The 16,516-nt window shown below is 47.0% G+C and overlaps 1 protein-coding gene across 3 annotated transcripts in view; it reads left to right on the forward strand.

The window, feature by feature from the left end:
* The window catches only part of raraa (retinoic acid receptor, alpha a), a 131,595-nt gene that overhangs the window by 32,421 nt on the left and 82,658 nt on the right, over window positions 1-16,516 (forward strand). For all 3 annotated transcript variants that reach the window (XM_031843201.1, XM_031843200.1, XM_031843204.1), the window contains one exon: window positions 8,363-8,485. The gene's annotated coding sequence lies outside the window, so the exon portion shown is untranslated. The remainder of the gene's footprint in view (window positions 1-8,362; window positions 8,486-16,516) is intronic.

Below are 16,516 nucleotides of genomic sequence, written 5' to 3' on the forward strand. Positions count from 1 at the left end.
GAGAGAGAGAGAGAGAGAGAGAGAGAGAGAGAGAGAGAGAGAGAGAGGGAGAGAGAGAGAGAGAGAGAGAGAGAGAGAGAGAGAGAGAGAGAGAGAGAGAGAGAGAGAGAGAGAGAGACCTAGTTGCCTCACAAAGATGAAGAGCTCTCTCTTTACCTAAGGGGGATGGGGTTTGACAGTACTGTAGCGCCCCCACCCAACCTCCATGCTTCTATTGAAGCCCCCCCCCCCTACGCCTCACCCACCATCCCCCACTGCTGATAAATGTGTTTTTCTTAAAGGAAGGAGGTGGTTGGTTGAGAGGAGTCTCTTTTTCTGTGTGTGCGTGCGTGTGTGTGTGTGTGTGTGTGTGTGTGCGCGCTGCCTGCTAATGCACTGCAGGGCCGTGCAGCGGGGCTACAGGCGGACTCGGAGGCAGGCCCGCAACCTCGACCCCAGCATCATTTGTTTGGACGAGGGCCGTCAGTGCCTGTCGCACGGCCCATGATGAAGTGTCAGTTGGTAATTGTCCCCGTGAAGCATCCACATCTCAGGGGGTGATGGGGGAGGGAGGGAGGACGGGGGAGGCAAGAAGCTGACAGAGAGAGAAATGACACCCTGGGCTCCTCTCTCTTTCTCTTTCTCCCCCCCCCCCCCCCGCCCCCCATTTGTTTCTACTTTTTCTCCCCAGTCTTCGTGCAGCTGCACCTCCTGTGAAAAGTCTGCTGTGTGCTTGGCTCAGATCAGTGGCTCCCATGGAGCTTCAGCTGGGGCCCAGTGGCAACATTAAGCCTGTTTGTCCTTTTACTGTACGTGTGTTTGTTGTTTTTCTTGTATGGCATAAAGAGCAACCCTTTGTTGTCGAATGACAATATATCAACCTTGTATAAAGTTGCTCAGAATGCCTCTGTGTATGCACATTATCCAGAGTGTATGTTTCCTCTATTATCCCTCAATCCTCCATTTTTTCTTCTTCTCATACTCCCGACATCCCAATTAGCTCTTGTAACTTGTACTTAAAACGGGGCCATTTATTTTGAGTCCTCTCTGGTCAAACCAGTGACTGCCTCGGCTTGCCGGATTTTCTTGATAATGCATACAGTGGGTACGGAAAGTATTCAGACCCCTTTAAATTTTTCACTTTGTTTCATTGCAGCCATTTGCTAAAATCAAAAAAGTTCATTTTATTTCTCATTAATGTACACTCGGCACCCCATCTTGACAGAAAAAAACAGAAATGTAGAAGTTTTTGCAAATTTATTAAAAAAGAAAAACTGAAATATCACATGGTCATAAGTATTCAGACCCTTTGCTGTGACACTCATATTTAACTCGCATGCTGTCCATTTCTTCTGATCCTCTTTGAGATGGTTCTACTCCTTCATTGGAGTCCAGCTGTGTTTAAATAAACTGATTGGACTTGATTAGGAAAGGCACACACCTGTCTATATAAGACCTTACAGCTCACAGTGCATGTCAGAGCAAATGAGAATCATGAGGTCGAAGGAACTGCCCAAGGAGCTCAGAGACAGAATTGTGGCAAGGCACAGATCTGGCCAAGGTTACAAAAGAATTTCTGTAGCACTCAAGGTTCCTAAGAGCACAGTGGCCTCCATAATCCTTAAATGGAAGAAGTTTGGGACGACCAGAACTCTTCCTAGACCTGGCCGTCCAGCCAAACTGAGCAATCGTGGAAGAAGAGCCTTGGTGAGAGAGGTAAAGAAGAACCCAAAGATCACTGTGGCTGAGCTCCAGAGATGCAGTAGGGAGATGGGAGAAAGTTCCACAAAGTCAACTATCACTGCAGCCCTCCACCAGTCGGGGCTTTATGGCAGAGTGGCCCGACGGAAGCCTCTCCTCAGTGCAAGACATATGAAAGCCCGCATAGCCCGCACAGACTATGAGAAATAAGATGCTCTGGTCTGATGAGACCAAGATTGAACTTTTTGGCATTAATTCTAAGCGGTATGTGTGGAGAAAACCAGGCACTGCTCATCACCTGCCCAATACAATCCCAAAAGTGAAACATGGTGGTGGCAGCATCATGCTATGGGGGTGTTTTTCAGCTGCAGGGACAGGACGACTGGTTGCAATTGAAGGAAAGATGAATGCGGCCAAGTACAGAGATATCCTGGAAGAAAACCTCTTCCAGAGTGCTCTGGACCTCAGACTGGACCTTCCAACAAGACAATGACCCTAAGCACACAGCTAGAATAACAAAGGAGTGGCTTCGGAACAACTCTGTGACCATTCTTGACTGGCCCAGCCAGAGCCCTGACCTAAACCCAATTGAGCATCTCTGGAGAGACCTGAAAATGGCTGTCCACCAACGTTCACCATCCAACCTGACGGAACTGGAGAGGATCTGCAAGGAAGAATGGCAGAGGATCCCCAAATCCAGGTGTGAAAAACTTGTTGCATCATTCCCAAGAAGACTCATGGCTGTACTAGCTCAAAAGGGTGCTTCTACTCAATACTGAGCAAAGGGTCTGAATACTTACGACCATGTGATATTTCAGTTTTTCTTTTTTAATAAATTTGCAAAAATTTCTACATTTCTGTTTTTTCTGTCAAGATGGGGTGCTGAGTGTACATTAATGAGAAATAAAATGCAATGAAACAGAGTGAAAAATTTAAAGGGGTCTGAATACTTTTCGTACCCACTGTATATACTTTTTTTTCGTAATTTTGGTAATTAGATTCAGCGCGGGGCTCATATTGATCAAACGATATCTCCATGTAATGAAAAGCTTTTACAGGACGCACAGCGGCTATTTATAGCGCGATCCATAATGCGTTGCCGTACGACGGGGGCCCTAATGCACATCGCCGAGGCTCCTGTGCATAAATCGCCAGCGGAGGTATGAAGTCAGAGCCCAAAACAAGTGGATCCATGATGGAGTGGGGGGGGGTCGGAAAGATGTAGAAAAGAGTGATGGAGTGGAAGGAGAGATTAAAGAACAGACAAAGGATCAGGTGAAAGAGGGAAGGATAGGGGGGCGGGTATGATAAACAGGATGGAGGAGAGAGGATCCAACATGGAGAAGATGAATCCTGAAAAGATGGGCGGGGCAGGAAATGGAGGCGAAGCAGCCAAGAGAGAGGAGGATATGAAGGAAACCACCTTGAGATACGAGTCCTTTATTTCCAGTTTCCTCATTCCTCCATACGACCATGAGAATGATGGGATGAAAACTGTGATGCATGCTAGATCAACGATAGGCTTCCTTTATAGAGTATATTATATAGTTCCTCTATAGGGAACAAGGGGAGGGGAGGGAGGAATGAATCACAGGACAAAGACTGGAAAGCATGTGTCTGAAAGAAGTAAGAGTGAAGGATGAAATATGGGACGGAAGCAAAAAAAAGAAAGTAAAATAACACACTAGAGCATGGAGACCATTATTATGGTGTGTGGCTCCCTATGACACCCTGAGGACAGCAGGTGAATTAGGAGGAGGCAGATGGGACACCTCCAAGTCCCTGTCTGTCTGTCTGTCTGTTGGCAACGGGTGGAACACAGCCGGCCTCTCCTGCTGTCTAAATGAGGAGCCCCTCTCCACTCTCTCTCTCTCTCACTCTCTCTCTTTCTCTTTAATGGGGCACTGGCCTGGGGCGCTGAACCAGCTCCCTTCGGAGCAACACACACACACAGCATGCACACACACTGATTATACATTACAGACACTCCTGGATGCCCTTGCACACGGTGTGAAACACACACACACACACACACACACACACACACACACACAAAGAAAGCGAGAAGCACGAGAAACCACAGCCTCCCAAATTATGCCCCAGTCTGAGATGATGAATCTGGTTGGTTATTAGTTAGTGGAGGAGGGAGGCGCACTGCTTAGGCCCTTTAATGGGCCATAATTTGGAAGATAACTGTATTGTCCTATCTCTCTTGACATTTAAATCTAATCAGACCCTGCTGGTTAGCACTGTGGTGCATGACGAGGGAGCCTGGGAGGGATGAACGGCTGGTATGGTGGAGAAGGATTCGGCCCATAGCGGGGCACGTATCCCTACGGCTGAGGCCCAGGCACTCACATTATCTCCTGTATTGGTTTTTTTTTGTTTATTTTTTTGTTTAACCGACAATCGGTTCACATCGCCTTTGTTTCGGTAACAGAATAGCATAGAAACAGATACATAGAAAAGTCACTTTACCCTCCACACACACACACACACACACACACACACACACTAGGGAGTCGTTCCAAGGCCTCTTCCCTGCTCCTTATTACCACGGATGAGATGCTCAGTTTGATTACCACTTCTCTTTCATCCTCTTCATTAGCAGTAGAGGGCCACTGCGGCAGCCACGGCCCACAGAAAAAAAGAGGGCATGAATCAGAGTGCACTTATTCCGTAGACTGCCACTACTTCCACACAATGGCGGTTAATGGTGGGGAGTGACAGGGAAAGAGGGTGTTTCTAATTGTTTCTTTGGATGGCAGCAAGCCCCTCAAAGAGCCCGAGCGAAGGCCAGCGCCGGCATTGGAGGGTCCGCGCGACTCTGTTCGACGGAGCGCGCGAGCAATAAACGCTTGTCGACGAGCCAATTTCCTCTGGCGAGAGCGTCTTGCCGAGCGGAGGAGCTGGACCAAAGTCAATGGGAACCACCTGGTGCTGAGGGAAGTGATTAGGGTTGGTACCACAGCAAGCGGAGAGCTGTTTTGTTGGAGAAATATTGACGTTAGGGGTTTTCTGTCAAAGTGAGATCCGAGACACGATGTTGTTGTGTTGCTGCTCAATTAGAGGGAACTATTTTGGCTACGGCGGCATGTTTTTTGGGTTTCCGACGCTGGCGCTGATTGCGGAGCGGGTCGGAGCGTGGGATGTGCCACAACAGTGGGGTTGTGGGTTCAGCTCCCACGCAGACTACACACACACACCAGCTTGGAAGTCCAAAGAGTTCAGAGAGAGCGGCTACACACTTTGTCTGCATGATGGGAGATTTATTACGACCGCAACAATTTGTCTGTGAATGCAGAGAGAATGGTGGTGATATCTGCATGGTCGGGCCCACCCATACTGCACACAAGCTCTTTGGTTAAAAACCACATCTAACAGCATCTGATTGAACATTTAATTAACAGGCGTTACAATAGTCAAACTTTTCTTACATGTCAGGAGATTAGGTTCTGTCAGTTACAGATATAACATTGTACTTTGTACTTCTGACTCCTTCCCAGATCTCAGTAATTATCTTGGTGAGTACAATGTTATTATTAGCCTCAGAAAATAGCAGCCCAGACCGTGAGAGATGTACTAAAGCGGAATGATCCTTTAAATTAAATAATACATGACCATAGCGCTCCTCATTTTCTTGGAGACAAGCCCCCTCGAGCTTAACCGCTGAGCCACTGCGGCATCCATCTGAAGGCTCGTTCACTTTGAAGTTTATTTAATTTATTTGACCTTTTAATTTAATCGGGCATGTCAGATCCTTGGGTGATGACAGTGTGCCCACACTGTGTGTGTGTGTGTGTGTGTGTGTGTGTGTGTGTGTGTGTGTGTGTGTTGTGGTCAAAAGGGTTCAGTATTCAGCTGTAGGAAAGTGTCGCTGTGTGTGTGTGTGTGTGTGTGTGTGTGCCTTCCCACAAGGGTTATCACGGTTGAGTGAATGTTGGCTCGCGAACAGTAGCGCTGATCACATTTGATGATGGAAATACATACCACAGAGGATTGTGTGTGTGTGTGTGTGTGTGTGGGTTTATGTGTTTGTGTGTGTGTGTAAACAAAGGCAGAGCAATGGCAGGCAGATGAAGGAGGTCATGATAGTCCTGGTTGTGTCTCTGACTGGCATGAGTCTCTCGGTTTCCCGCTTGTTCTCTTTTTTTCCCCACAAGTTTATCTTTTTATTACTCCTCGTTCTTGCATCTCTTCACCCATTTTTCCTTATTCACCTGTTCTTTCTTGTCTCTTCCCCGTTTCCTTTAAACCTGCCCCATCTCTTCCTTATAGCCTACTTGTTTTCTCCTCTCTGCCTGTGTTTAGTGTCCTCATTGTCTCTGTTTCCCTTTTAATCTCGCTCATCTCTATTAATCCCCTCATCTCTCCCCAGTCAGGATCTTGGCATTTAGGCCTCTAATTGAGCCGGCGTCACTTGAATACTTCATAAAGCAGGAGGACTAGAAGCCTGTCATTGTTTTCAGAGAGAGAGAGAGAGAGAGAGGGAGAGGGAGAGGGAGGGAGAGGGAGAGAGATATTTTGCAATTTTATGCATTCTACCTTTATTTGTAATTGTTCAGGTGTGTGTGTCCATTGCACAATGGCAGCATTTACAGTTTGTGTGGACTGCATCACACCCACAATAATCATTATAAACAGAAACATGTGAGGATTTGCTGTTTTCTCCATTTTATATAATTTTTGCTATTCTCTTACATTTTATGACCTTTAATCGATTAATAGAAACACAATCGATAGTTGCACCCCTGCTGATTTGCTCTTTTCCATTGTGAGTCATGAGTCAGCTTACACCCAGTCGCTTTACATTAAATACTTCAAATAATGTGTTTTAAATCTTAATTTGAACCAGGTTTGATTTCTGCACCATCCCCACCCCCAATCCCAAGTAGTGAAATGAAGCAATAGCCCGCTCCTTTTCCAAACTGTGTTTGACAGCTGCTCCGGCTTTCCACTAACAAATCCCAGTACACACACTCTCACACACACACACACACACACAAATACCGTGTAACAAATCCCTGGCTAGCTCCAGTGCGCTGCAGAGGTACTGATCAATCAGGGTGAGGTTGTTTGGTCATAGTTGTAATCTTCACCTTTACTTTCTGCCCTGGGGCATTGTGTGTGTGTGTGTGTGTGTGTGTGTGTGTGTGGGAGAGACGGAGGGAGAGGGAAAGAAATGGGTGGAGACAGAGTGAGGTTGCTGTACTTGGGCTTTTTTCAGGTTAGAGGCAGAGGTGGAAAGGAAGAGTGTGTGAGTGGGAGAGGAAGATGGAGAGAGAGGGAGAAATGGTCTGACTCCTCGAGTTGCAAACGGAATGATGGCCTACAGGCAACTAACACACAGAAACAAAAACTGAAATATGAAGCGTTGGCAGCGCACAGCAGCACATACAGTAAGAGACACACGCATACACACACTGACATGTACACCGATATGTGTGTGTGTGCGTGTGTGTACATGTCTTTGTTCTGTCTAGCTGTCCTCTCGGAACGTAAATCATAATGGATCTCATTATCTGGCTGGGATGTCTTGGTGGGGCCTGTCTGGCGGGAGATGATAGCTGGATGGCTGAGGGACTGCCACCACACGCACACACGCATGCACATTCACACACATGCACACACACATGCACCCTCAGCTTTATCCACGTTTGCATGTTATTTAGCTTGCATAGCTACTCTAGGAGCATATACGTTTCATTGTCACTCATCATTAACAGAAGGACAGACAACGCACACGCGCGCACACGTGCACTCACACGCATGTTTGCAGCCCATCCAGACACAATGGACATTAGTGGCTCAGCTTGCCGTCAGACAGAAGGGGAAGTGATGCAGAGCAGAGGGAGGGACAGGTGAAAAATGGAAGTCATCCTCTGACTCCCTCTCTCTCTCTCTAGTCGTCTTCCCCCTCTCCTCTTCCCTCTCTTTCCGTATGTCTGTCTTTCTCCCTCCCCATCTCCTATCCGTCACTTGTTTGGAGGACACCGGCCGTCCCTCGAGGTGAGCGGGGCTTTCGCTGCCTCCACAGCGCAGTCTCCCACATAGGACACAAGCAAACCATGAATCACGCGCGCAGGCCGTGCAGAAGACATTGAGGTTGGGGGGGGGGAAGAAAGAAATATGTTGTGTTCCAGTAAATCACTTGCTTTGTGAGTCTTGTACACAGACGCATACACACACCCGCTGCAGCCATTGGGTATCCGAGCAGTGCTGGCTTTAATGCTGTGAATACAGGCGGAGCAGTTGGTTGCTCGTAACGCGGTTAGGGCCTACACCATTTGTCTGGACATGACCATTACCCAAGCCAATTACGGGCTGGTGTACAGGCAACTCGCCAACAACCTAATGTTTTCCCGTCATGCCTGCGCTCCCCCCCAAACCCCTCCCCTTCCAAACACACACAAGCAGAAGGGGGGGAAATGGATAGATAGAGAGGAAGGATGGAGGGCCTGGGGCAAAACCCCGACCCCACCCGACTGACTGACTGATACAGCTAATAAACTTTCATTTAAGCTAATGTTCCCTTTTTTTTTTTTTCTCCCCCTCTATTCCTCTCTCTCCTTCCTTATCTTTTTCTCTCTATTATCCATCTCTCTCTCTCTCTCTCTCTCTCTCTCTCTCTCTCTCTCTCTCTCTCTCTCTCTCTCTCTTTTTTTTTCTGTCCGTGCTCCAGAAGAAGGGCTCATCCGAGCAATCGATGCGGGCAGTCCACCAGCCGGAAGCCCAGTTGGCCGACCGGCACACCACTCAATCAGTCTGAGCAGCAACACAAAGGGGCTGCTGGCGAGCAACAGAGGTAGACACACACACACACACACACACTCTCTGTATACGGCAGTAGATCCTGGACTCAACTCATTTCATAAATCATACAGACACCCTGCAACAGCAGTAAATGTGATTCACCGGGTATATCTAAACAAAGCCCGAGTGAATCGACAGCAACACATCGAGCTCGTCTTTTAAAATAGTGCTTCGGCTCGCGTCTCCTCGCCACTCCCAGCCCTTCTATCTTTGAATACTCTAGGCGCTGTGCTAATTAAACTTCCAGACAAAGCAACTGCTATGTTTCGCTTATATTTATAGCGGCTCAATGGGCTTTGTCTGAGACCACATTTGGCTGAGTGTGCACACGTGTGGTTTCCCCTGTGCTGGTTAGGGTGTCATTATGCGTTGACAGTGGACGTGCTCCGTTCAACCACACCGCTTGCAGTTTGCTGTGCTTTCTCCGTTTGGTTGCGTCGTGTATCTCTGCTAGTACTAAAATACAGTATGCAATGCACCTCAAAGGTCAGTCCACCTTAAGTTAGCTTGTGCCGGAGTGGTTGCTAACTTTGAGGCTAACTTTGCCCTATTTGTACCAAAAGTGAACGGGAGTTTTTATGGCTGCAATTAACAATTTTATGGTTAATGTCAGAAGATAGTTAAAAATGTCCACCATGATGAATGTAATTCAGAGTAGATTTACAACAATATACAACGGAGAAAATCTGCAAAATCCTAATATTTAAAACCGATTAATTAAACTATAATCAAAATTGTTATTCATTTAGTTTTCCCATTAATCAAGCGATCGTATCAGCACTATAGCTGTACTTTTTGCAGCGTGGTGCATGCAGCAGGACACAAAGCATACAAATAAATGATCTGCTGCCGAGCAATTGCACCGATGTTCCCTTAATATGGCACGGCAGTATTTATACACACTGTATTTATCCAGTGTACCGCCTTAAAAACTAATCTTGGCCATTTTGAAGTTCAACATTTTTTTGTCAAAAGGGGAGCTTAAACACAATTAACATTGATTTCCCACCTTGATCTGATAATAATTGGTTCCTTGAGACCTGCGTTTATATAAACAACACCCTGAGCCTCACTAATTGAAATCAGCTCTTCACGTGCCACAAGTCAGGATCCGTTAAGACAGATTAGGCCCCACTGAACAGTAATCCGCGGCAAATCAGGGTCATCAGGTGGAATGGACAGTCTGAGGAGAAATCCCTCTGCACATGCTCCCAGCAGAAGGACAGCAGAGGCATGTTGCTGCAAGTATCTGGCTCACTCCTGGCAAGGACCTTTGGTAGCTTTTGATATGCGAGAGGAGAGCGTTTGATCTGTTGAGTGCACAGCAGCCCGAAGTCGAACTGCCTCGTTTCACTCCTTTTATCCACTGATCTACAGGCGAGCACGCACTTTGCTTTTGATGCTTAAAGAGAGAGACGACAAAGGGACACCTGAAAGAGGGGGAGAGAGACATCCTGGGTGTGGATTAAAGCTAGGGTGGGTGTTTTTAGAAACATTTAGTTGAAATTCTCTTTACATCTCGACAGCGATCAATGAATCAAATGTTCTGACAACAACAATAAAAGGAGGCCTGAAGGGATGGGCTGTCAGTGTTGCTGACTTTGAGATTTAGCAAATTTTGTAGCTAGCACTGCTGGCTACTATCTAGCGCAGTCTTCCCTGCAACCTCCATGTTTAGTTGTGCCGTATATCAGTAATATGAGCAGACCTCCACCTGAATCCATGTACCCTGCTGTGTGCTCATCCTCCCCAAGGTGTGGGGCCCTACAGTATATGCTCTGTCGCTGGGGTAGGCGATGCAGACAGTCTTAGTATTTTTTAATAAGACGGGCAATAACAATAAATCCTCCACCCTATCAGCCACTCGCCACTCTACTTCTCTCCCATCCAAAGCCATAGCGATGCGGCATTACCCTGCTGCCGCCTTCAATTACGCCATTCATCATGCGTCTTATCTGGCCGACGCTTTGATTGAGTGTGCAATGGGAGGCGTCGCAAAACCCCGCATTCTCCACACCAGTGTGTGTGTGTGTGTGTGTGTGTGTGTGTGTGTGTGTGTGTGTGTGTGTTGGAGGTGTTGGCAGGAATGGAAAACTGCATTTGGGGGGATGTGGACGTGTGGCGGCGGGTGTATGGGATGTATGAGTGTGTGAAGAGAGGCTGAAATGCAGTGTGTGTGTGTGTGTGTGTGTGTGTGTGTGTGTGTGTGTGTGTGAAGATCTACAGGAGTGTATAAATCAAACCAGATGATCGTCCCCCACTCTGATCCGCTCTGTCTCAGCAAGCACATTTCTCTTTTTCCCCCTCCTACTGTCCCTGTACTTCCTTCCTTCCCTCATTCCCTCTCTTTCTCTCCTCCTCCTCCTCGTCTTCTGTGGAACAGATTTGTCTGGGGGCCCCTGTCTAATCTCCAGCGGTGCCGGGTGTTGGGAGATGGGCGACAAATTTTAATAAGCAACTGGGCGCTGTAATTTAGCGGCCTGGGAGGGAGATTAGGCTGATTGATGCCGGGCTCGTCTAATGGTCCAGGCCTACGGCTCCCGGCCCAAATTGGTGGTAATGAAAGTTTTGTGCAAATTGAGATGGAGGAAAATAAGGCATCCTCTCATCTTCCCTTTCGCTCTCTCGATCTTCATTCAATCTCTGTATTCCTCTCTCTGTTTCTGTCCTCCTGTTCAGTTTCTCCTCTGCTCTCTCAAATCGTTTTCACAAGGTGTGTCTTTCTCTCCATCTCCGCCCGTCACATCCTCTGCGTTTCTGAATCTATTTCACTTTCGCTCTCTTTCAGGCTCTGTCTTCATCTCTGTCTTCCCTCTTTCATGCCCACCGCTTACTCTGCCTCATTACCAAAATCGATTTATTCCTCATCCGCTGTCTCTCTCATTCTTTTCTCTCTCTTTCACTGTTTTTCTCTGACACTCCTGAGTCAGTTTCTGTCCCTACTTCTCTCCGTCTGGTAGGTTATTTACTTTAACTCACACTCTCATTTGCTCCCCCTCCCCCGTCATCTTCCTTGGCCTGTCGGAGATCTATGTGTGTGTGTGCAGATGGGTCGGGAGGTGTTGTCGGGACAAATTCATCTCGATCTACAGGGAGATGGGACGACAACGCTGATGACCGTCTACCTCCACCTCTCTTTCCTTGTATTCCTCTTTTCCTCTTGTCTGTTTCTGTTTCTCTCCCTCCCTGCTTTTTTTTGTTTGTTTTTTTTCTTCATCCCACCAAATCACTTTCAGCTGGCCTGCCACTCCGACAGGCTCCGTCTGCCGTGCATTATTAAGCTGTGGAGATTTCCAGGCCACTTTTCAGGATATGGCAAATGCGTGTCAGTGTCCGGCACCTTGTCCCGCTGGCAAACTCTGCATTTTTCCATGGATTTGTCCGAATATATTACAAATTCCAGTAAGTTGTGCCAAGCAAAATAAGCATTGCTACTCTCTGTTTCTGTGTCAGCAGTTTGCTTAGAATAAATACATTCAATTCAATTGGCACCAGAGAAAAGCCAGCTACAGAAACATTTTATAAATATAAAGTTAAGAACGAAGACAAGCTACTCTGTAATTGGGGCAGTGCTAATCCAGTGGTAATAGAAGACTACATTACAGTCTGTTACATTTGATATTCCGACTGCTATAAAACCCCCTGAGAGTGGATGTAATGGTGTGAATTCACGTGGGACTTCTGGCCCACGAAGGAATTCATCCTATGATGTGTGTACATGTGCATTTTGGCACATCTATACAGTCCCACATATGAGTGGGTGTTTATGTGTGGAAGCCTATCCAGCTCCTCTTCCCCAACAACAGAGCGACTGTCTCCCGGCACTTTTCAGTCCCTCTCTCTCTCAACTCCCACACAGCTCTCTACTTTTACAAAAAATGAAATAAAAGATGATGCTGATCCTCCTCTCTCGCTGCCACCTTGAGTTATGCACTGATCCATCATTAATGGCTTCATTAGCATTTTTCTCCCTCTGAGGTGCTTGTGTGTACAGTTCAAACTGCAGCGCAGATGCTCGCATCATTGAACAAGCGAACATCCTAAATTTTCTATATGACAAAAGCGGAGGTGGGTAGGAGGAGGTGATACCACAACGCACTTTGATAGTTCCAACATGAAGCGTCGACACGGTCCCCAAATATCACCTCCCTTCCTCTGTTCCCCCCTCAAGGCCTCCTGTAAAGTGTGTTCTTATTGCACAACCAGTGTCCTTCTGCAATGTCCCGGACAAATGTGAACAAGAGGAACATTTATTCCAAACCCAATCTGCACTCCAACCGAGGCTTGAGAGAGAAAAACTAGCGAGGCGACCAGTTTGATGCTCAGAGGCGAAGATGCAGCCGAGTCGGGGCAGCTCAGCCCGTAAACGAGTGGCAACCGCCTGTGACGTTTATCTTGGCGAGGAGCGGCCCTTGTTGATTGCTCACCAAAAGCCTGCAGTCGGGATCCCAGACAACACAAAATAATCTTGTGTCCCGAGCCCCGGCGACGGCCTAAACGCAGTGCGGTTGGAGAGCTGGTGTTTGGGTAATTTCAGATTGGATGTGGCCTCTCTCCACAGGAGCTGTTTGTGAGGTTCACACTCGGCTTGCCAAAGTGGTTTGTCGGAGTTGATTGTTTATTTTTCCTGGGGAGAGAGAGGGGGGGGGAGTTGTATGTATGAGATGGATGACGGAAACATGGAATGTGGCTTAGACCGTAAACTCATGGGAATTCTTAGTTCCTGGTTTCTTTTTTTCTATAGCTTGTTTTAAAATGTCCGGAGGTCAGGCGTGCAGTAATTTGGCACTGTTCAGCACATTGCACAAGTTTTCATGCAGGCCAACGCGCCTCTAGCTGTTTCTCGGAGCAGCAGTGAGACAGGGCCATTTTAATAAATAAACCCCGGGGGACACCAAGAACAATGGATAATGCTTGGCGGCTCCCTCCTCTCCCGCCTTTGCCTCACTGGATTTGATTTCAGCACGGTTTATTTGAAGTTTTTTATTTTTTTTTATTAAAGATATGGAGCGATCACTTTGATTGTCTACCTCCTAGTGATTATCTCCCTCCTGTGATACAGGCTGGTGGAGGGGCAATAATGCAAGAACCCCAGAGCGTAGGAATAGTAGCCGTTTGCTGAAAACTCTCCTCCCACCTCATAGTTTTATGGCGGACAATGCTGTGAGGTATTAAATGGGCTGACGGAGCGCTTTGATCTTCAAGCTCCCCTTCATGTGATAGCGGGATATGTCTGATAGTATGGGCGGCAGGGGAGGAGGGGGTTTGTCTGTTCCTCTGGCTGGTTGCAGAGATGTGGGGGGGGGGGGGGGGGGGGGGGGGGGGGGGGGGGGGGGGGGGGGGGGCGAGGTGCTGATGGGAAAGAGACGAATGGCGTGCCAGTGTCAGAAGTGGTCACGTGCTGAGGAAAGAGTAGGGGAGAATGAGAGGGAGGATGGAAGGGGAGGGCTTGACTGATTAACCTGTTTACCTCCCTGAAAATGCTCCGGGCGCCATTCTGATTAAAGTTCAGTCTTTCATCTATCATCGCCTCGCCCGGCTTGAACCTTCAGAGCTGCCGATACCAAACCCTGTCAAAACGATGGAGCCTCCAACCTGAGCACCAGCACCACCACCACACCCTCCAACAGCACAGCTAAGGCTCCCGACCAGAGGCCTCATTTGCATCCCATCCTTCCCCGTCGGCTCCTGACAGCTCTTGAACCCGCCTCCTCATGGTTCTCTCTTCTTTCTCTAGCTCTTCCTATCTCGCATGCTGAATTCGTATGTATGTTTGTCTTTATCTACTCCTCCCACTCTTACTTCAGAATCAGCTTTATTGGCCATGTAAGCGTGCGCATACATGGAATTTGACTCCGGTTACACATTGCTCTCATCGTACATACACACATAGAATATACAATAAACAAGAGAAATATAAAGAACAAGGACATTAAAGACAACAAAGTAGAACAGAGAAACTAAACATTTAACATTTAAGTACTTTGTATAATATAAATATATATCGAATAATATGGAAAAATATATATCTAAGCTTCTTGCTCTCAGGGCTCACAGGAACGGTGCTCCAGTGATGTGCTTTCCCAACTCGAAGGCTTTTAGCGCCTCCAGCATAATACGATTACACCCGTTTGGGGGGGACGTGATATTTTCAACGGCTTTCTAAAAATATCCATCCGCTGGACTGTATGCGGTGACTGGCAGAGGCAGCGCTGCACACAATGTTCTGACCACTCAAGCACAAATGTTAGCCCTTTTTAAAAGCTTTTTGCACCGTCATAGACCCGGTGTGTGTGTTAGGGACAGCCAGATGGGGATAGTGGAAGACAGGGGTTGGCAATTAGGTCCGGCCATGGACCAGAGGGACATGTGGAGGCACAGAGCCGCAGTGGAGATGCATACCTGACTGTCCTTCAAGAAAAACATCAAAAACTAGTGCCAAAGCCGAGCTCTCGCCGCTAAATCATGACCATCAAGAAATAGAGGGTTGGGTGACGTTACCAAGTCGACTAAATCTTAACCCGCGTTAAACTACTTTATTTGATTGTAGTTATTCTTCTTTGCATCAACACGTTTGAAAGTTATTTTTTGGGTAGAATGTTAAAGAAATAAGTCTTCGTTTAATTTTATATAAAGTTAACTTCTGCCATGTTTACTATACGTCATTTCAGCACCCGGAGCTGTCCGTATGTTACACTGCCTGTCACGTGGTGTAGAACAGTGTCACTTTGCTTTATTAATATGTTTTTGTCACCAGAATTCTGAAAACAAGAACATTTCAGGTTGTAGTGGAGGTTGCCAGATGTTTTTGTTGTAGTAGCAGCTGTTTGCCAACCTCCAGTACGTGATAACTCAGGATCGCTTGTGAGCTCACAGTGTTCAAGGCACACAAAACAAGACACTTTTGTTATCAAGCACATTAAAGTCTAAGTCTCTTCGCCACTTTCGGTGAGACTCCTCCTCCGCCAAGACAGAAGATGTCGGCCTCCTCGATGTCAGCGCGTTCCTCTCCAGCGTTGATCTTCTTTGATCCCTCTTCTCCGCAATGGGTAGCTGAAAAATTGGGCCATTGCTGTGTTTGATCAGGCTTTCGCTCATTCTCCCAGGGAGCCACTCCAACCATTTTCTTTTTTTTTTTAAATGCTTCTTTGTTTTTCCTGTCTCCTTCTCTAAGCCGCCCTCCCTTTATCTGCCACATTCTGTCTTTCCTCCCGAAAGTTGACTGAAAACACATGGGCATCGGCCGGCCCAGTCAATCCTCAACACAGGATCCTTGTTGCCAAACAGAAAACCGTAACCAGCTTTCACTAAAGCTAGGTCTTGCTTTTTGTCTCCAAAATGCCAAAGTTGACATTTGTTTGGCATCTTAGCAGATTGTACTACAAGGAATGAATTTGTTGTACGTGTCTCTGATGGATAAGAGCCGGATGCTGTTCATGTTTCAGGTTGATTGACACATAACTACATCTTTTTTTAATCAAATACATGAGTGGGAAGTATGCACGTTGTTGTTTTCAAGGTGAATACAAGACAGTGAACATTGTTTAATTCAGATTTAGTTTAGGATTGGATAGAAAAACCCGGATTTTGCCATGTTTTTATAGTTTTTGTCGTATTTATTTTGTTAAACTCGCACACAACTACACACAAATGTAGCTCGCTGTTGTTCCATTGTGAGCTGATGAGGACATTTGTAGGTGCGTGTGCACATCTGTGTACACAGAATTAGCTCAGGGAGTGCCGTTATTGGTCTTCATGGACCCGAACCCTGGGGGCCAACAGGAGAGGCTGCGGTGCTTTCACTTCCCCACAGACAGCCTGTACGGTGTTACAGCAGCCTGTGATGGACTGATTTAATCCCACTGATGGTGCTCATAAGACACAGGAAAAGGGACAGACATACTAGCGCCTACACACACACACACACACACACACAGAGTCATCCTTCAGTCATACATGTGGACATAACGGGAATCGTGTGTGTGTGTGTGTGTGTGTGTGTGTGTGTGTGTGTGTGTGTGTG

The sequence above is a fragment of the Anarrhichthys ocellatus genome, unplaced genomic scaffold (assembly GCF_004355925.1).
Source record: "Anarrhichthys ocellatus isolate YVR2014 unplaced genomic scaffold, GSC_Weel_1.0 scaffold4, whole genome shotgun sequence".
NCBI classification, from domain to species: domain Eukaryota; kingdom Metazoa; phylum Chordata; class Actinopteri; order Perciformes; family Anarhichadidae; genus Anarrhichthys; species Anarrhichthys ocellatus.